The 21,403-nt window shown below is 42.2% G+C and overlaps 1 protein-coding gene across 1 annotated transcript in view; it reads right to left on the reverse strand.

Annotated features, from left to right (window-relative positions):
- The window catches only part of LYPD6B (LY6/PLAUR domain containing 6B), a 232,646-nt gene extending 212,498 nt beyond the window's left edge, over positions 1-20,148 (reverse strand). Inside the window, exon 1 of the mRNA XM_067741989.1 lies at positions 20,030-20,148. The gene's annotated coding sequence lies outside the window, so the exon portion shown is untranslated. The remainder of the gene's footprint in view (positions 1-20,029) is intronic.
- Positions 20,149-21,403: the final 1,255 nt, after the last annotated feature.

The following is a 21,403-nucleotide window of genomic DNA, read 5'->3' on the forward strand; positions in this document are numbered from 1 at the left end:
CCAGTTCTTCCCAGAAGATAAACTACCACCCTGGCACTAGATTCTAAGAGGAATGTATGATGTACTTTTCTCGATAACACTAATACCTACCCTGCAGAGCAAGACATCGGGGGATTACTCACGGCCCTCATCTTCGTTCTAACTACTCTTGTAGTTGCTGAGGAGCTGTGGTCCCCATACCTCGCTGAGGGACAAATACTACACACAGCGCCTATTTTTTTTCATAATGTACTTCCATCCCTATTTTCCTATCACAGCAAAATAGTCCCAGAATGAATGAGATGTTTTCAATATGACACCAATGATCCAATATCTGATTTTCATGCAATATTTTGATGGTGTCACTGTTTCACAAGAATACTCAGAAGACTGTCTCACAGATGCAGTGGATATTGAGGAGTGGTAGATGTGACATACTTTGAGAATGTATGTTTCTTATTAATACATCTGTTTAAGAGCCCTCTGAGAGAAAGTAGAAAAAATTAGTCAATAGCTGTGAATGCTGCTCTAAAAGGTGATGGAAACCACAAAGAGGCAGAGCTAAAACGAACAGCCCTGAGGTGGCCCCTGGTAAGCTGAACTCTCACCATAATAAGAAGTTACTTCCATACTACAACTGTCAGAGTCAGAGTCCATGAAGACTCAGACATGGGGGAAGGGGGTGAGGAAAATAGAGCCTATTACCTTTGGTTAATGTCTATCCTTCCTACAGAAACAATTTAAATTATATTTCCCTCTGTATCTTACTTACGGTTTCTCTCAGATCCTATAGCTCCAAGCCACTCCCAGAGAAAACAAAGATTTTGTAGAGCTTGGGAGACTATTAAAATAGCATTCTTCTCCTTCCAAATCCTCTCCAACCCTAAATACCTTCCATTGCATATGTCTAATGCTAACCTTCAAGGCCAAAATCAAGTCTTACCTGACCAGTTGTGTGACCTTTCTTTCATCTGTGACCTCTAAGAGCACAGGCCCACCCACTACACAACCCACTGACACTCATCCTACGTGGCATGTGTCCCCAACCAGGCCATAGGCTGTGAAATACTGGGCATCTCACCCAGCACCGGCCACAGTGTCTTGTGAATGAGTATCAAGGTGACAAGTTCATCTAAATTCCCGGGTTGTCCACTGCCCCCTTGTTAAGTTATAGATAAGGTTGGTAGCACAACTGTGGGCAAGGCAATGGTGCTCAAAGTTCAAAGTTTCTTGACTGGGAACACAGTTTTCTAAGATTAATTCAACAAATTAAAATTTTTTTGTACTCGTCACTATGGAGAAAAAGAAGGAAATAATCTTGACGTCTAAGGAGTTCACAGTCTCTTGAAAAATAAGGATGCATATGTAGCTAATCAGAATAATGTGTTATTAATGTGAAAAAAGTGGAAGGACATGTAAAAATTACAAAGAAAAGCCATCAACAATGCTCCTCAGGAGATGGCTTCAGTTTACATCCCACTGAATTTGGGCCACAGGACTAGAAATGATGTCTAGCAAAAGACAAGAGACCTTCCTCTACTCTGAACTGACCTGCCACTTGCAGAGCCCTGGCCTCTGAACTAGGCCGTTCATTTGCAGAAGACTCCACACACTGAAGGCCACCTAGTGCATGACTCTGGCCAGGGCAGTGAGGAAGCTGAACCACAGCCAAAGGAAGCAGCATTACCCCAGGCACAAGAAAACGCTGAGGAGCCAGGAGAGCTGTCGTGACAGCTTTGAAAGCTTGTCAAGTGGAAGATGGGCTGGATAAGCATTTTTCATACTGCAAAAAGCCACCCATAGGTGGGTCATGAAACCAATCTAGAGGTAGAAGACTTACAGTAAGTGCTGTTTCATAAAATGCTTGTCATGCAAATGAATGTGTGTGTGTATGTGCACAGGCATGTGCACTGGGGCATGCAAACGGATTTTTTTTCAAAACAGTTTGTAAGGCTGTGAATTAGACAAATTATTTGGTTATAAAAGGACAAATTTCAATTCAATTGAAGGAAAACACCTCAAACAAGTGAAACTGTCTCACAATGGGGTTTATTATTGTGAATGGCAGACAGCTTCCAGCCCCTGAAAGACCCCAAGCAGCACCAAAGCTGTAGATTGTCAAGGAGGATATTCATGTTAGTGGAAAGTTAAATAGGAAGAACTCCAAGTTTCCTCCCCATTCTATGAGACATCGGTCTAGATCACAGGCACTTAACTGCCACTGAAAGAATAATTAGGAGGGAAACAACTCCACAAAGTTACAGGGGTGAATGTATACAGCCTGAAATTTCATTTGGTCGTTTATACTGGAACAGCACCTCTGTGAAAGGAAAAGTTATAAGTCATATTTAGACCTAGGGTTCTCAACCTAGACATACATCAGAATCGCCTGGGGAACTTGTAGAAGATACCCATGCCTGGATCCCAACATATATCAATTAAAACAAGACTTGTATTTTTTTCTGTTTCCCAGGTAAGAATTGCAAACCCCTGATTTATATGTATAAAATGTAAAAATGACATTTTATAAAGCTGAGAGGAAAGGAAAATAGCTCCAGGATTTTGCATGAAGGTAATAAAAAGAGCGAGCTGGAAAACATCAAATCATAGCTTTTGGATTCTGCTCAGGGTGTAGAGAGCCGAAAAGAACATCACTCCCATGCTTACAAATAAGACAGATAAACTGAAAGTTCATAACTCTCTTGAATCTATCAGGCAGCTGAGGTCACAGGGTAAGAAACTAGCCCAGAATCTAAGGAGAACCAGGCACCTGCAGGAAGAAACAAGACATGAGCACTTGTTTACCTGAGGTAGATACACCTGGACACTGGCTAACAAGCATCAAGTAACAAATAACAATGGAACACTGCTGGGAGAGTTGAAAGAGCATGGAGACGGACCACTCTGAGCCACAGTGCAGAAGGAAGACCGAAGGCTGACACTGAAACAATGAGAAAAGCCCTTCAGCAAACCAGCCCCAACTCTAAACTCAAGGTGTCACTAGAGGAATCTGAAGTCTGTGGTGCCCTGAGGATAGGCTCACCAACAACACACCTCAAATCCAGTCAACTCCTGACCAGAATGATCAATTCCCCACACTAAAGGGCTAGCAGAAATAGAAAGGCATTCCATCTCCAGGAATAAAATCGATTTATCTCAGCCTCTAATGTCCTACACAAGATGTCCACGTCTTGACAAAACATTACAGAGCATACAAAAAGCAAGAAAAAACAACACTGCCAAGAGACACAGCCATTAACAGAACCAGACTCAGATATGACACATATGGGGAAGCCAACAGACACAGAATTTAAACCATAATTAACAGTAAAAAAAAAAAAAAAAAAAAAAAAAACCCTAATGGAGAGAAGTGTGGACAACATGAAAGATCAAATAGATAATTTTAAACAGAAACAATAAGAAAGAATCAAATGGAAATGCTGGAAAGGCTACACACAGTAATAGACATGAAGAATGCTCTCAACAGGCATTCTTCAGTAGCTTCCACACATCCAAGGAAAGAATCAGTGAACCTGAAAGTAGGTCAACAGAAATCCCCAACTAAAACAAGGAAAAACAAAAAGAAGAATGAAACAAAAACAAAGTGTCCAATAGCTGTGGAATAACACCAAAAGTCCTAACCTAGGTGTAACTGAAATTTCAGAAGGAGAAAAGAAAGAGAAGAGGGTAGAAGAAATATTTGAAGAAATAATTGCTGAAATTTTCTAAAATTAATAACAGATACCAAACCACAGAACCAGGAAGCTCCAAAACACTACGGAGGATAAATACCAAGCACATTCACATGCAAACACACAGAGAGGCATATCACATTAAAGCAGCTGAGAACCAAAGACAAAAACAAAATCCCAAATGCAGTGGGAGAAAATGAAGCATTATGTACAAAGGAACAAAGATAAGAATTTCAGAAGACACCTAGTCAGAAGGCATGCATGTAAGAAAATGAAGCAACATCTTCAAAGTGCTGAAAGATAAATAAATTGTCAACCCAGAATTCTACACCTAGTGAATATTATCTTTCAAAAATGAAGGAGAAATAACCGCAATAGGCAAACAAAAACTGAGAGAATTCACTGCTAGGAGACCTACACCACAAGAAATACTGAATGAGGTTTTATAGGCAGAAGGAATATGATGCCAAACAAAAACTTAGATCTACACAAAGAAATGAAAAGTGCTAGAAATGAAAAAGTCAAATACAATTCTTCTTTTTCTTTTTTTTAATTGCTATAAAAGGTAACTGCATGTTTAAAGCAAGAGTCAGCAAACTATGACCTGCAAACCAAATCCAGCCCGCAGTCTGTTTTAGTATGACCTATGAGCTAAGAATGGTTTGTATATTTTTTAAGTGTTGTTTAGGAAGAAAAGAAGAATGTGCAGTAGAGACCATATATGGCCTCAGAGCAAAATTTTTACTTTCCGGGACTTCACAAAAAAGGGTTTGCTGACCCTTGATCTAAAGCAAAAACAGTAACAATGTTTTGTTTACAGCATATGTAGAAGAAAAATGATGACAACAACAGCACAAAGGATGGAAAAGAAGGATTGGGAATATATTGCTCTAAGGTCCTTAGTCTACACATGAAACAGTGTAATATTACTTGAAAGTAGATTCTAATTAAAGATATATAGATATAGATAAACACACTAGGGCAATCAATAAGAATGTTAAAGAAGCATAAATAAGAAGTAGAAATAAAAGTGAATCATAAGAAATGCTCAAAGGGAAAAATGGAACAAATAGAAAAATAATTAAAAACCTACCATCTTTCTAGTTAAGCCATATTAACACCATAGTAAATGTGAATGGTCTAACACACCAATTAAAACACAGATATTGTCAGATTGGTTTAAAAAGTAAGATCCAACTCTCTGAGGTCTACAAGGAACCTGCCTTAAATATACAGACATAGGTTAAAATTAAAAGCACATGAAAAGATATGTATACAAACACTAAGCAAAAGAAAGTCGTTGTAACTATATGATTAACACCCAAAGTAGACCCCAGAACAAGGAATATTAACAAGAATAAAGAGGAATAGTATATAATGAGAACAGGATCAATTTTCCAACAGGACATATTCCTAAGCATGTATGCATTGTGGAATTCAAACCTCAGCTAAAACTGGAGTTGCAACAGGTCCGAAGGGGGAGCTCTCACACCCCACCATGCACCATCAATTACTACAAACAGGAAGGTGCTGCCTACTTTACTATCCAGCAGAGAGAAGAAAACTTCTCTCTGCTGGAGGACAGCCCAGCCAGAGACTATAGCAGCTCAACCGATGAGAAGCCTCCACACACTGGACTCCCAGCTTACTGTAACAAGACTCTTTGGTTATCACAGCCCCTCCCAACTTTCCACTTTTCCCTATAAGCAAGTTCCCCTTCCTTGTTCTTTGGATTTGCCTATGGTCCTCCATAGTTCACACACCTGAATTGCAATTCTTTTGGCTATTCTGGAATAAACTCACTTTCACTGGTAAAATAACTAGCTATTATATTATTACAGTCAACACCACTTAAGAACAGATGGTCAAAACACATGAATCAAAAAGTGATAGAACTGAAAGAAGAAATTTTTAAATCCACAACTGTAGTTGGAGATTCTAACATGCCGCTCTTAGTGATAAAGCAAGTAGACAGAGAATAAGGACACAAGAGACCTGAACAACCCTATAAGGCAACTTGACTTAATATTTCCAGAATATTCTACCCAACAAAAGCAGAATACACATTCTTTTCAAGTGAACACTGAACATTCGCCATAAACCATATTCTGGGCCATAAAACAAATGTGAACAAATTTAAAAGAATAAAAATCATGCAAATTATATTATGGGATAATAAGAGGATTAAACTAGAAATCAATAACAAGAAGACTTCTGGAAAATTCCCAAGTACTTGAAAATTAAATGACATACTTTGAAATAACACATGGGTCAAGAGGAAGTTTCAAGGGAAATTTTTAAATATTTTAATTTTAAATAAAGAAAGATGAAAATACACATAGCAAAATTGTAGAATGCAGCTAAAGCAGTGGTTGAAGGGAAATTTATAGAAGAAAAATCTCAGCTCAGTAATATAAGCTTACCCCTTAAGAAAATAGGAGTGTAAATTAAACCCAAAGCAAGGTGAAGGAAGGAAATAAGAGAGCAGAAATCAATAAAATTGAAAACAGAAAAATAGACAAAACTAATGAAATCAAAATCTGGATCTTTGAAAGATCAATCAAGTTGACAAACTTCTAGACAGAAAACAAATGAAGACACAAATTACCAATATCAGGAATGAAAGGGGGAATATCACTACAGACCCCAAAGACATAAAATGAATAATAGGTGAACACTGCAAACAATTCTATATCCATATAGTTTAAATGCAAATAAACAAATAAATAAAAAAACTGCAACTCCATACTAACTGCTTCGGTAGTAAATTGTGATTTTCTTAAACTAAGATTTAAGCCAGAATTATGACACATTTTAAGAGTTAATCAGCAAAACAAATTCAAATAATACTAAACACCCAATAAAGAGAGTAAAAGTTTATGTTAAAAAAAGGACAATTCTATATCCATAAATTTGACAACTTAGGTGAAGAACACCAATTCCTTGAAAGATACAAACTATCAAAACTTATCAAGAAAAACTGGGTACCCTGAATTATCCTGTATCTATTAAAGAAGTTAAATTTGTAGTTTAAAAACCTTCCATCAAAGAAAACTCTAGGCCTAGATGGTTTCACTAATGAATTCTACCAAACACTGAAGGAAGAAATAACAGCAATCCTACACAGTCTCTCCCAAAAATACATCACAAACAAGTAGGTTTATCCCAGGAATACAAAGCTGGTTCAGCATTTGAAAATCAATCAGTGTAATTCACCATAGTAGATAGGAAGAAAAATCACATGATCCTGTCAATAGATGGAGAAAAAGCATTCAACAAAATTCAAAATCCATCCATAATTAAAAACTCTCAGTAAACTAGGAATACCAGGGAAATTCCTTAACCTCATGGGGCACCTACACAAAACCTCAGCTAACACCATACTACACAGTGAAAGATTATTTCTCCCCTATTATAAGAAACAAGGCAAGGATGTTGTCTCTCACCACTCTTATTCGAAACTGTACTAGAATTCTTAGCCAGTTGAATAAGGCAAGAAAAAGAAATAAAAGGCATCCAGGAGACCTTCAAGATGGCGGAAGAGTAAGACATGGAGATCACCTTCCTCCCCACAAATACATCAGAAATATATCTACATGTGGAACAACTCCTACAGAACACCTACTGAATGTTGGCAGAAGACCTCAGACCTCCCAAAGGGCAAGAAACTCCCCATGTACCTGGGTAGGGCAAAGAAAAAATAGAGACAAAAGAATAGGGATGGGACCTGCACCTCTGGGAGGGAGCTGTGAAGGAGGAAAAGTTTCCACACACCAGGAAGCCCCTTCACTGGCAGAGACAGGGGAGGCGGAAAGCTGTGGAGTCACGGAGGAGAGCTCAGCAACAGGGGTGCAGAGGGCAAAGTGGAGAGATTCCCACACAGAAGATCGGTGCCGACCGGCACTCACCAGCCCGAGAGGCTTGTCTGCTCACCCACCAGGGCGCGTGGGGGTTGGGAACTGAGGCTCTGGCTTCAGAGGTCACACCCCAGGGAGAGGACTGGGGTTGGCTGCGTGAACACAGCCTGAAGGGGGTTAGTGTGCCACAGCCAGCCAGCAGTCCGGGAAAAAGTCTGGAACTGCCAAAGAAGCAAGAGACTTTTTCTTGCCTCTTTGTTTCACGGTGGGCGAAGAGAGGGGATTCAGAGCACCACCTAAACGAGCTCCAGAGATGGGTGCGAGCCATGGCTATCAGCGGGGACACCAGAGGTGGGCATGAGATGTTAAGGCTGCTGCTGCAGCCACCAAGAAGCCTTTGTGCAAGCACAGGTCACTATCCATACTTCCCCTCCTGGGAGCCTGTGCAGCCCGCCGCTGCCGGGGTCCCGCGATCCAGGGACAACTACAACAGAAGAACACATGGCGTGCCTCAGGCTGGTGCAACGTCACAACGGCCTCTGCTGCCACATGCTCGCCCTGCATTCCGTACCCCTCCCTCTCCCTGGCCTGAGTGAGCCAGAGCCCCCTAATCAGCTGCTACCTTAACCCCGTCCTGTCTGAGCGAAGAACAGACACCCCTCAGGTGACCTACACACAGAGGCGGGGCCAAATCCCAAGCTGAACCCCAGGAGCTGTGCGAACAATGAAGAGAAAGGGAAATTTCTCCCAGCAGCCTCAGGAGCAGCAGATTAAATCTCCACAATCAACTTGATATACCCTGCACCTGTGGAATACCTGAAGAGACAACAAATCATCCCAAATTGAGGTGGTGGACTTTGGGAGCAACGATAAATATATTTTTTTCCTTTTTCTCTTTTTGTGAGGGTGTATGTATATGCTTATGTGTATAATTTTGTCTGTATAGCTTGCTTTTAGCATTTGTCCTAGGGTTCTGGCTGCCCTTTTTTTTTTTTAAGAATGGTTTTTAGCACTTCCTATCATTGGTGCATTTGTTTTTTGGTTTGGTTGCTCTCTTCTTTCTTTCTTTTTTTATTAAGTTTTAATTTTTTTAATTCTTAATAATTTTTAATTTTTTATTTTAATAACTATTTTTTTTCTTTCTTTCTTTTTTTCTCCCTTTTATTCTGAGCTGTATGGATGACAGAATCTTGGTGCCATGGCCGGGTGTCAGGCCTGTGCCTCTGAGGTGGGAGAGCCGAGTACAGGACGTTGGTCCAGCAGAGACCTACCAGCTCCACATAATATCAAACGGCAAAAATCTCCCAGAGATCTCCATCTCAATGCCAAGACCCAGCTCCACTTAACGACCAGCAAGCTACAGTGCTGGACACCCTATGCCAAAAAACTAGCAAGACAGAAACACAACCCCACCCACTAGCAGAAAGGCTGCCTAAAATCATAATAAGGTCACAGACACCCCAAAACACACCACTAGATGCAGACCAGCCCACCAGAAAGACAAGATCCAGCCTCATCCACCAGAACACAGGCACCAGGCCCCTCCACCAGGAGGCCTACACAACCCAATGAACCAACCTTAGCCACTGGGGGCAGACACCAAAAAAAAACGGGAACTACGAACCTGCACCCTGCGAAAAGGAGACCCCAAAGACGGTAAATTAAGCAAAATGAGAAGACAGAGAAACACACAGCAGATGAAGGAGCAAAGTGAAAACCCACCAGACCTAACAAATGAAGAGGAAATAGGCAGTCTACCTGCAAAAGAATTCAGAGTAATGATAGTAAAGATGATCCAAAATCTTCGAAATAGAACGGAGAAAATACAAGAAATGTTTAACAAGGACCTAGAAGAACTAAAGAGCAACCAAACAATGATGACCAACAAATGAAATTAAAAATTCTCTACAAGGAATCAATAGCAGAATGAGGCAGAAGAATGGATAAGTGATCTGGAAGATAAAATAGTGGAAATAACTACCACAGAGCAGAATAAAGGAAGAAGAACAAAAAGAATTCAGCACAGTCTCAGAGACCTCTGGGACAACATTAACGCACCAACATTCGGATTATAGGGGTCCCAGAAGAAGGGAAAAAGAAAGGGACTGAAAAAATATTTGAAGAGATAATAGTTGAAAACTTCCCTAATAGGGGAAAGGAAATAGTTAATCAAATCCAAGAAGTGCAGAGAGTCCCATACAGGATAAATCCAAGGAGAAATACGCCAAGACACATATTAATCATACTATCAAAAATTAAGTACAAAGAAATCATATTAAAAGCAGCAAGGGAAAAACAACAAATAACATAAAAGGGAATCTCCATAAGCTTAACAGCTGACCTTTCAGCAGAAACTCTGCAAGCCAGAAGGGAGTGGCAGGACATATTTAAAGTGATAAAAGGGAAAAACCTACAACCAAGATTACTCTACCCAGCAAGGATCTCATTCAGATTAGACGGAAAAATTAAAACCTTTACAAACAAGCAAAAGCTAAGAGAATTCAGCACCACCAAACCAGCTTTACAACAAGTGCTAAAGGAACTTCTCTAGGCAGGAAACACAAGAGAAGGAAAAGACCTACAATAACAAACACAAAACAATTAAGAGAATGGTAATACGAACATAACATATCGATACCTTAAATGTAAATGGATTAAGTGATCCAACCAAAAGACATAGACTGGCTGAATGGATACAAAAACAAGACCCATACATATGCTATCTACAAGAGACCCACTTCAGACCTAGGGACACATACAGACTGAAAGTGAGGGGATGGAAAAAGATATTCCATGCAAATGGAAATCAAAAGAAAGCTGGAGTAGCAACTCCTATATCAGACAAAATAGACTTTAAAATAAAGACTATTACAAGAGGCAAAGAAGGACACTACATAATGATCACGGGATCAATCCAAGGAGAAGATATAACAATTGTAAATATTTATGCACCCAACATAGGAGCACTTCAATACATAAGGCAAATGCTAACAGCCATAAAAGGGGAAATCGACAATAACACAATCATAGTAGGGTACTTTAACATGCCACTTTCACCAATGGACAGATCATCCAAAATAAAAACAAATATGGAAACACAAGCTTTAAATGCTACATTAAAATACACTCAATTGACATTTATAGGACATTCGATCCAAAAACAACAGAATACACTTTCTTCTCAAGTGCTCATGGAACATTCTCCAGGATACATCATAGCTTAGGTCACAAATCAAGCCTTGGAAAATTTAAGAAAACTGAAATAGTATCAAGTATCTTTTCCAACCACAATGCTATGAGACTAGATATCAATTACAGGAAAAAAAATCTGTAAAAAATACAAACACATGGAGGCTAAGCAATACACTCCTAAATAATCAAGAGGTCACTGAAGAAATCAAAGTGGAAATCAAAAAATACCTAGAGACAAATGACAATGAAAACACGACGATCCAAAACCAATGGGATGCAGCAAAAGCAGTTCTAAGAGGGAAGTTTATAGCAATACAATCCTACCTTAAGAAACAAGAAACATCTCAAATAAACAACCTAACCTTACACCTAAAGCAATTAAAGAAAGAAGAACAAACACTCCCTAAAGTTAGCAGAAGGAAAGAAATCATAAAGATCATATCAGAAATAAATGAAAAAGAAATGAAGGAAACAGTAGCAAAGATCAATAAAACTAAAAGTTGGTTCTTTGAGAAGATAAACAAAATTGATAAACCATTAGCCAGACTCATCAAGAAAAAAAGGGAGAAGACTCAAATCAATAGAATTAGAAATGAAAAAGGAAAAGTAACAACTGACACTGCAGAAATACAAAGGTCATGAGAGATTACTACAAGCAACTATATGCCAATAAAATGGACATCCTGGAAGAAATGGACAAATTCTTAGAAAAGCACAACCTTCCAAGACGGAACCAGGAAGAAACAGAAAATATAAACAGACCAATCACAAGCACTGAAATTGAAACTGTGATTAAAAATCTTCCAACAAGGGCTTCCCTGATGGCCCAGTGGTTGAGAGTCCGCCTGCCAGTGCTGGGGACACAGGTTCGTGCCCCAGTCCGGGAGGATCCTGCATGCTGTGGAGCGGCTGGGCCTGTGAGCCATGGCGCTGATGAGCCTGCGCGTCTGGAGCCCGTGCTCTGTGACGGGAGATGCCACAGCAGTGAGAGGCCCGTGTACTGCAAAAAAAAAAAAAAAAAAAAAAACTTCCAACAAACAAAAGCCTAGGACCAGATGGCTTCACAGGCAAATTCTATCAAAAATTTAGAGAAGAGCTAACACCTAGCCTTCTCAAACACTTCCAAAATATAGCAGACAGAGGAATACTCTCAAACTCATTCTACAAGGCCACCATCACCCTGATACCCAAACCAGACAAAGATGTCACAAAGAAGACTACAGGCCAGTATCACTGATGAACACAGATGCAAAAATCCACAACAAAATACTAGCAAACAGAATCCAACAGCACATTAAAAGGCTCATACACCATGATCAAGTGGGATTTATCCCAGCGATTCAAGGATTCTTCAATATACGCAAATCGATGTGTTAAATCATATTAACAAATAGAAGAATAAAAATCATATGATCATCTCAAAAGATGCAGAAAAAGCTTCTGACAAAATACAACACCTATTTATGATAAAAACCCTCCTGAAAGTAGGCATAGAGGGAACTTTTCTCAACATAATAAAGGCCATTATGACAAACCCACAGCCAACATCGTCCTTAATGGTGAAAAACTGAAACCATTTCCACTAAGATCAGGAGGAACAAGACAAGGTTGCCCACTCTCACCACTATTATTCAACATTGTTTTGGAACCTTTAGCCACAGCAATCAGTGAAGAAAAAGAAATAAAAGGAATCCAAACTGGAAAAGAAGTAGTAAACCTGTCACTGTTTGCAGATGACATGATACTATACACAGACAATCCTAAAGACGCTACCAGAAAACTACCAGAGCTTATCACTGGATTTGGTAAAGTAGCAGGATACAAAATTAATGCATAGAAATCTCTTGCATTCCTATACACTAATGATGAAAAATCTGAAAGAGAAATTAAGGAAACACTCCCATTTACCATTGCAACAAAAAGAATAAAATACCAAGGAATAAACCTACCTGAGGAGACAAATGACCTATATGCAGAAAATTATAAGACACTGATGAAAGAAATTAAAGATGATACAAACAGATGGAGAGATATACTATGTTCTTGGATTGGAAGACTCAACATTGTGAAAATGACTATACTACCCAAAGCAATCTACAGATTCAATGCAATCCCTATCAAACTACCAATGGCATTTTTCACAGAACTAGAACAAAAAGTTTCACAATGTGTATGGAAACACAAAAGACCCCAAATAGCCAAAGCAATCTTGAGAAAGAAAAACGGAGCTGGAAGAATCAGGCTCCTGGACTTCGGACTACAAAGCTGAACTACAAAGCTACAGTAATCAAGACAGTACGGTACTGGCACAGAAACAGAAATAGAGATCAATGGAACACAATAGAAAGCCCAGAGATAAACCCACGCACATATGGTCACCTTATTTTTGATAAAGGAGGCAAGAATATACAATGGAGAAAAGACAGCCTGTTCAATAAGTGGTGCTGGGAAAACTGGACAGCTACATCGAAAAGAATGAAATTAGAACCCTCCCTAACACCACACACAAACATAAACTCAAAATGGATTAAAGCCCTAAATGTAAGACCAGACACTATAAAACTCTTAGAGGAAAACACAGGCAGAACACTCTGTAACATAAATCACAGCAAGATCCTTTTTGATCCACCTCCTAGAGAAATGGAAATAAAAACAAAAATAAACAAATGGGACCTAACGAAACTTAAAAGCTTTTGCACAGCAAAGGAAACCATAAACAAGATGAAAAGACAACCCTCAGAATGGGAGAAAATATTTGCAAGTGAAGCAACTAACAAAGGATTAATCTCCAAAATTTACAAGCAGCTCATGCAGCTCGATATCAAAAAAACAAACAACCCAATCCAAAAATGGGCAGAAGATCTAAATAGACATTTCTCCAAAGAAGCTATACAGATTGCCAAAGAAGATATACAGGTAAACACATGAAAGGATGCTTAACATCACTAATCATTAGAGAAATGCAAATCAAAAGTACAATGAGATATCATCTCACACCAGTCAGAATGGCGATCATCAAAAACGCTGCAAACAATAAATGCTGGAGAGGGTGTGGAGAAAAGGGAACCCTCTTGCACTGCTGGTGGGAATGTAAATTGATACAGACACTATGGAGAACAGTATGGAGGTTCCTTAAAAAACTACAAACAGAACTACCATACGACCCAGCAGTCCCACTACTGGGCATATACCCTGAGAAAACCAGAATTCAGAAACAGTCATGTACCACAATGTTCATTGCAGCTCTATTTACAATAGCCAGGACATGGAAGCAACCTAAGTGTCCATCAACAGATGAATGAATAAAGAAGATGTGGCACATGTATACAATGGAATATTACTCAGCCATAAAAAGAAACGAAACTGAGTTATTTGTAGTAAGGTGGATGTATCTAGAGTCTGTCATACAGAGTGAAGTAAATCAGAAAAAGAAATACAAATACTGTATGCTAACACATATATATAGAATCTAAAAAAAAATGGTTATGAAAAACCTAGGTACAGGACGGGAATAAAGATGCAAACCTACTAGAGAATGGACTTGAGGACACGGCGGGGGGTGGGGGAAGGGTAAGCTGGGACAAAGTGAGAGAGTGGCATGGACATATATACACTACTAAATATAAAATCGATAGCTAGTGGGAAGCAGCTGCATAGCACAGGGAAATCAGCTCGGTGCTTTGAGACCACCTAGAGGGGTGGGATAGGGAGGGTGGGAGGGAGGGAGACTCAAGAGGGAAGAGATATGGGGATATATGTATAGCTGATTCACTTTATTATAAAACAGAAACTAACACACCATTGTAAAGCAATTATACTCCAATAAAGGTGTTAAAAAAAAAATAAAAATGCATCCCATTGGAAAGGAAGAAATAAAGCTGTCTTTATTCACAGATGACACGACTACATAGAAAATTCCAAAGAATCTATAAATAAACCTCCTAGAATAATTGACTTTAGCAAGGTAACAGAATACAATGTCAATATACAAAAATCAATTGTATTTCTATATACGAGCAACAATAGCAACCTCCATAATGAAATACTTAAGTATAAATCTAACAAAACATGTAGAAGATCTATACCCTGAAAACAAATGCTGACAGAAAAATGAAAACAGAATTAAAGAGATAAGCCATATTGTGTTCATGGATTGGAATACTCAGTATTGTAAAGATGTCAATTCTTCCTAAACAAATCTATAGATTCAATGCAATCCATTCAAAATCCCAGCAGAATTTTTCACAGATACTGACAAGCTGACTCTACAACTTATATCAAAAGGCAAAGGAACTAGGAGAGCCATAACGAGTTTGAAAAGGAATAAAATTGGGAGATTTATACTACCTGCTTTCAAAATTTATTATAAAGTCACAGTATCAAGAGAGTGTAGTGTTGGCATAAAGTAGGCCTCTAGATCAATGGAATAAAATTGAGAATCCAAAAATAAACCCTTACAATTATGGCCAATTGATTTTCAACAAAAACGTCAAGATAAATCAACAGGGAAAGGATAGTCTTCTCAACAAATGGTGCTGAAACAACTGGAATTCCACATTCCAAAAAAAAAAAATCCTTGACTCAGAGCTTACACCTTACATAAGAATTAACGCAAAATGAATCATAAACCTAAGTGTAAAACATAGAACTACGAAACTTCTCGAAGAAAATGTAGAAAAATGTCAAGACTTTTAGTTAGGCAAAGAATTCTTAAGTACAACAACAAAATTCTGATCCATAAGTAGATTGATAAATTAGTTTACCAAAGTTAAAAATCTTTTGCCCTGAGAGAGACACTGCTATGAGAATAAAAAGATAAGGCACAGACTGACAGAACTGATTTGAAAATCATATTTCTGACACAGGACATATATCCAGGTTATGTAAAGAGCTGTCAAAACTCAACAATAAGAAAACAACCCAATAAAAATAGATAATCAAAATTACCTTTGTGTAACCCATCTATGCTGTAAATTTTTATTTGAAATTTATGTATTTTTCCCAGCCAGTTATGAGTCCAAACTCACCTTCTCACCAATTTTTTATTTATACCATATTATTTTGACTCTGGAATCAGGCTTCTGATCTCTGTGAACCTTTGGAGCACTTTGTACTGACCTAAAGAAATAATACTAGCAGTTTTCTTTGAACTCAAGACTATTTTTTCCTATCAAATAAAACTGGCTCTTCACACATACCCAAATAAGTTATAAACTTCTGAGACATCAAAACTTTACACTGTCACCTTTTAAGTAATGAACCCTGAGCATGAATCACCACATTTTTAATCACCATACTTCCTTCTTCCCCTGCTACCAAATCTAAACAATTCTGGAAAACAATGATGAAAGAAATGACCCTTATTTTCCCTTTGCTCGTATTTCTTCATTTATTTCTCATCACCTGGTACCATGTTTTGTAAGTCATTGTAAATCATGTTTGGTAACAATGTGAGGGACAGTAGAACAAACAAACCAAGAGATTCCACATGAAAGAAATTCCTTAAGATCAAGTTATTTAATATGTGATCCTCTTCCTCCAAGGGAACGCCTTTTTTGGCCAGTACCATACCTGCTTAGGCCATATTTCTCTGCTGGAAACCAGAGACAGACTAAACCTTGATGATTTCTAGCACTATGCCCAGACTGTTTCCAACTACTGCAGGCTTCTCTTAACCTGCCTTATTTTTCATTATAGTACTTCTCATCACCTGACATAGGAGACAAAACATAAATAGGTCCCCTTCCAGTAGACTGTAAGCTCCATGAGAACAGAGATTTTAACGTTCTTATATATTCCTTTCAATCCCAGGGCAGTGTCCGCCATCCAGTAGGTGTTCAATAAACATTTGTGAATTAATGACTGCCCAAGGCAATTCTCTACCTCATTCCCTCACGCTCTGCCTGGGCAGCCCTGGGCAGGGCTGTTGAGGGAAACAACAAGATATGTTGGCATCCTCTCCCTCCTTTCTTCCAGGATTAGTGACTAGATCTTTCTGCCAATTTCTGTGCTAATTAGACACTGAGGATGGAGGAATATGAGAAGTAGTATCCTGGTTGCCCAATCTAACACCAAATGCCCACCCATGTCCACCACATCAAATGGAAACAAAAGACAGCTCTCACTTCATACTTCAAATGAAAACAGGCTAAACGCTTTAAAAGCAGTAGACAGTGGAGGCTGGTTCCCTACTGAACACGATTATATAGTATTCACCCGCTGTACTATCATCAGGAGAACTGTTTTCTAGTCCAGGATCTACCACTAACTGCATCTTCTCCAAATCCCAGCCTGTTAGCTTGAAGACAGGTAAGGACTCCGAAATAAAGACATGATTTAGAGCAAATGTTCTCAATAAGGGGCAGGGGAGAAGGTGAAGGGGGCACTGGGGAGTGGGGGGCACAGCAGAACCAGCTGTGAGGCTTCTTCAAACTGCACACGGCCCCTCCCTAAACTCCTCCACCCTAATCCCCCACAGTTACCCCCACAGAGTGAGCCACTGTTGCTGTTACTATGGGACTGTGACAGACCCAGAAAAACTTTCCCAGGTTTTGAGTGTAAGCTCTTTGAGGAATGGGACCGAGATTTAGGCTTCTTAGTGATATCCAGAGGGCATCTAACACAGGGTTTTCCTGTCTCTACTGCGCCTCCAACCTCAGCTCCTTCCCTCCCCTCAGCCACACCCTACCCTTCCCCTACAGTCCTGAGCTTCTCCTGCTTCCTGTAAGGCCATGTCTTTCATCATCCGTCACCACCTGCAGGAGACACGGGTGACCGGCTACCTAACCGCCCGACAGGCAAGGCAGTCTCGCTTTCTGCCTTGCTAACAGAATTCCGATTTTCAGATAGGGGCACCAACGTGCTCAGGGAAGGTGACCCCTCCCCCAGCTCCAGAACACGGCTGGGCCACGACAATCACAGCCACCCTCTCCTCCTTTGCCAGTGACTGGCTCAGCACGGGCGTATGACCATTCTGGCCAGTGACACAGGGAACCTCTGAGAAATTCTGACCTTTGTTATCTAGAGAATCACTGAGAAGCAAGCCGTCTCCCTCCCTTTTTGCTCTACCTGTTATCACGGGAAGGCGTGATGGAGCTCCAGTCACCCTGTGGCAGGGCAGGGAAAACCCAGAGAATCTTCAAGAAGCCAACCCAGAACTGTGGCCACTTTGAACCACCTACCTCTAGACTTCCTAAGCAAGACAGTAAAGTAACCTAACTAGTGTTACTTACAACAGAAAGTACCCTACCACACCACACCGCTTGGCCTGGGAAGTCCCTGCAACTTTTCCTCCTACTATCCCCTACTATCTCCAATTTAGAGCTCAAGTACAGTTTCCTTGGGAAGTCTTTGCTTGTCCCCAGACGGTTACACAGTCCCAGACTCTGTTCTCTGCACATCTGCCTCTCCAACTAGACCGTGAGCTTCTCAAAAGCAAACATGTTCACCCTTGGCAGAGGCCCTGGTGTATGCTGGGCATTTATTAAATGCTGAATGAATCAACCAACAAGCAAACAACAAAACAAGGAATCAAAGGAGGAACATGCAGGATGCCTTCCTTGCCTGAGATAAGACTTGACAATTGACAGATGGAACATGGCACCCAGGCAGTCTACACTCTACTAAAGACTTCCTTTAGGCGGCGGTGAGCAAAGGCAGAGATAATGCAATGAACAGGTCCTATTTTATCTGCCCAGAAGTCAGACCTCTCATTGGGAACTGTCCCTGCCCAATCCCCGGCACCTGGGGTGGGACTGACTATCACAGTGGCACCTGAGCAAAGTACCCACTGCCATGGTGGAAACCCACTCCCTGTCCACTGAGATGGCTTGGCCCTGCTTTGGTCTAGTGTATCAATAACATTTGCTATAAGGATAGAGGTGATGGAAGAAGAGAGATCCCTCCTATCCCCCCCCTCTCTAAAGGAACAGATAAGCCTGAGATGCCGTGCTTTTTATCACTCCATACTAAGAACAGTCAACACAGAGGGAAAAAGAGAGAACAAGCCCAGCAACCCTATGTGAGCCCCTGGATCAAGCTATGCCTAAAGCTAAACCCTCAGCCTTTTCATTTATGTGACCCAATCAATTTCTATACTGCATAAAGCAATTTTCAAGTGACCAAACCCAACCCAAAGAAAAGAATTCTGACAAATACAGTCAGTAATGATGAAAGCAAGCCGATAACATCCCTTCTATATCCAGGACCTGTGCACTGTCACCTCTCAAACCGGGCTTCTAGAATGGTGTCAGGAAGTAAAACTGCCTGGAGGAGGCCTAGCCATGAACAAGTTAGAATGGACAAAATGCCACCCCCCAAACCACACACCACCACCTTCCCTCCTAAAGGAGGGTACTCTGAGCCTCCTGGATCTCCCTTCTGTTCAGAAAGGAGTGGGGACCTCTGGAAGGCATGAAGTGTTACATTAACACATAGGGAAAAAATGGAGAGAACTTTCATCAAGCAACGTGCTATGGGCTTTATGAACATCGTATAACTTCAGGCCGTTGTAATGATTATAATACCCTTTTTACCTCTGAGCAAACTGAGAATCAGCGAAGTTAAGCAACTTGCTCAAGGTCACACAGCTAGTAACTAGAATTTAAATTCTAGACTTTTTCCACTTTATCACACCGATGGCCAGGGCCTGGGAGATGCAGCGCACCCTCCGCCTCCACCCCAACCCCCGACAGCGCCCCAGGACACACAGACCTGGATGGAGCCTTACAAGCGCAGGCCCCTGGAGTCACAGCAGCCTTGCATACCCAGTTTTTTAGAAGCCCCAGGTAACTAACCCAGGTGTATGTCGGACACTCAACACCAGCAACAAAAGTAAAGCGCCGGGAAGAAGGAGCAGTGACACCTGAGCGGGCCCCTGGGAAGCGCCGCAGAGGGAGAGGCGGGAGCTCGCTCGGGTCTCCCCCGCTGGCCTGAGCCCCCCGCGCAGCTCCGCGCTCTCCGCAGCAGTAGAGCCCCCAGCCTCCCCTCTCCCCACCAGCGCCGCGGACAGAGCGCCTCCGCGCCGTCCGGGCCGCTCAGAGACCCACGGAGCCCCAGCCCTGTCCCCGCGCCCGCTCCCGCCCCCAGCTCCAGCCCGGTGCAGAGGGTCGCAGCTGTTCGCCCCCGGGCAGCTACGGGGCCCCGACCCCTCCGCTGTGCCGCGACCCCGGCGCGCTCGCTCCCCCGACGCGCCAGGCAGGGGAGCCCCGCACTGCTCGCCGCAGCCGCTCGGCCCCGCAGGACCCGGGCGCGGAGCCCGCCGTCACCCGCCGACCGCCGCCCCCAGCCCGCTGTGCCCGCCCGGCTCACCAGCTCCGCCGCGCTCGCCGGGCCTGTTCGCGCGTCCGGCCGGCTCCCTGCTCCCGGTCCCGGTCCCAGCTAGCAGCTCACTGGCGGCTGGCTGGCGTTGGTGCGGCCCCTCCCCGCCCCGAGCCACCTGGGACGCCCGGGAAGGGGGCGGGGCCGAGACAGGTGGGCCCCGCCCGCCGCGAGCAGGCCGGGCCTCGGACTCTTCGGGAATTCTCCGCGGGGTGGAAGGGAGGCCCCGGCGACCGCTTAACAGGAGACACCTGGGACGCCCGGGAAGGGGCCGGGGCCGAGACAGGTGGGCCCCGCCCGCCGCGAGCAGCCCGGGCCTCGGACTCTTCGGGAATTCTCCGCGGGGTGGAAGGGAGACCCCGGCGACCGCTTAACAGGAGACACCTGGGACGGTTAGTCCTTGGCAAGCGGCGGGAAGCCAGGGCCCGGCCTGTTTCCACACAGCCTGGCCCGCTGGGGAAGTGGATCGCAGAGCGTGGGAGTCGGACCCCGCTGAACAGGAAGAGGGGAGGCCAGCCCCTTTCGTTGTGGGCTGTAGAAACCAAGAACCGAGACCCTCAGGGTGAAAATGATGGGGACAGGGGCAAGTTAGTTAAGAACTGGAAGAGCTCAGAAAGGCCTTTTCCGACCGTTCCACCCTCCCCCATCCCCACTTTACACACCCAACTTTATTAGGTAACCCAGAATTTTAAGTTCACTGGTTCTGGAATCAGATCATTTAGGTTAAAATCCATTCCCCACTTACAGGGTATGTTAATCTCTCTATGCCCCAGTTTCCTCATCTAAAAAATGAAGATAATACTAGTATATCATAGGAAAAAGGTGGGAGACATAAAAAGAATAACCTACCTTTAGTGAGCAGTTACTTTGTGCTATCCACGATTCCAGGTGCTTAGGTTCTCTTTAGAGTTGACTTTAGAGTAGGAATTCTTCATCAAGGATCACAAACCTTGAAACTGGATTCCGCATTCTGCCTACAGACATTTTTTTCCTGAAGAGAGCATCCACAGCTGTCCTTAGATTTGCAAAAAGCCTTGGGTCTCAAGACTAGTTAGGAATCACTGCCTTCCAGACTTAGCCAACAGTTTTAGAGCTGACAGACTTGTGAGAGATCACACAGGCCAAACATCCTTCAGAATGAAGATCACCGGATGCCTGCCCAACACGCAGATCACTGCTCCCGAGAATTCCGATTCTGGAGAGCGGAGTGGTTTGGGAATAAGCACTTGAGGTGCAAATCACTGACGGGCGAGCCTAGGAAACCGATCTCATCCAAACTTCTCATTTCTCAGGCGAGGTAACAGGCCTAGGGATCGGTTCACTTGGAATCACCTTCCAGCCCGCACCTGCCACGGAGCCTCCCTT

Source organism: Pseudorca crassidens, chromosome 6 (assembly GCF_039906515.1).
Source record: "Pseudorca crassidens isolate mPseCra1 chromosome 6, mPseCra1.hap1, whole genome shotgun sequence".
Lineage (NCBI taxonomy): Eukaryota > Metazoa > Chordata > Mammalia > Artiodactyla > Delphinidae > Pseudorca > Pseudorca crassidens.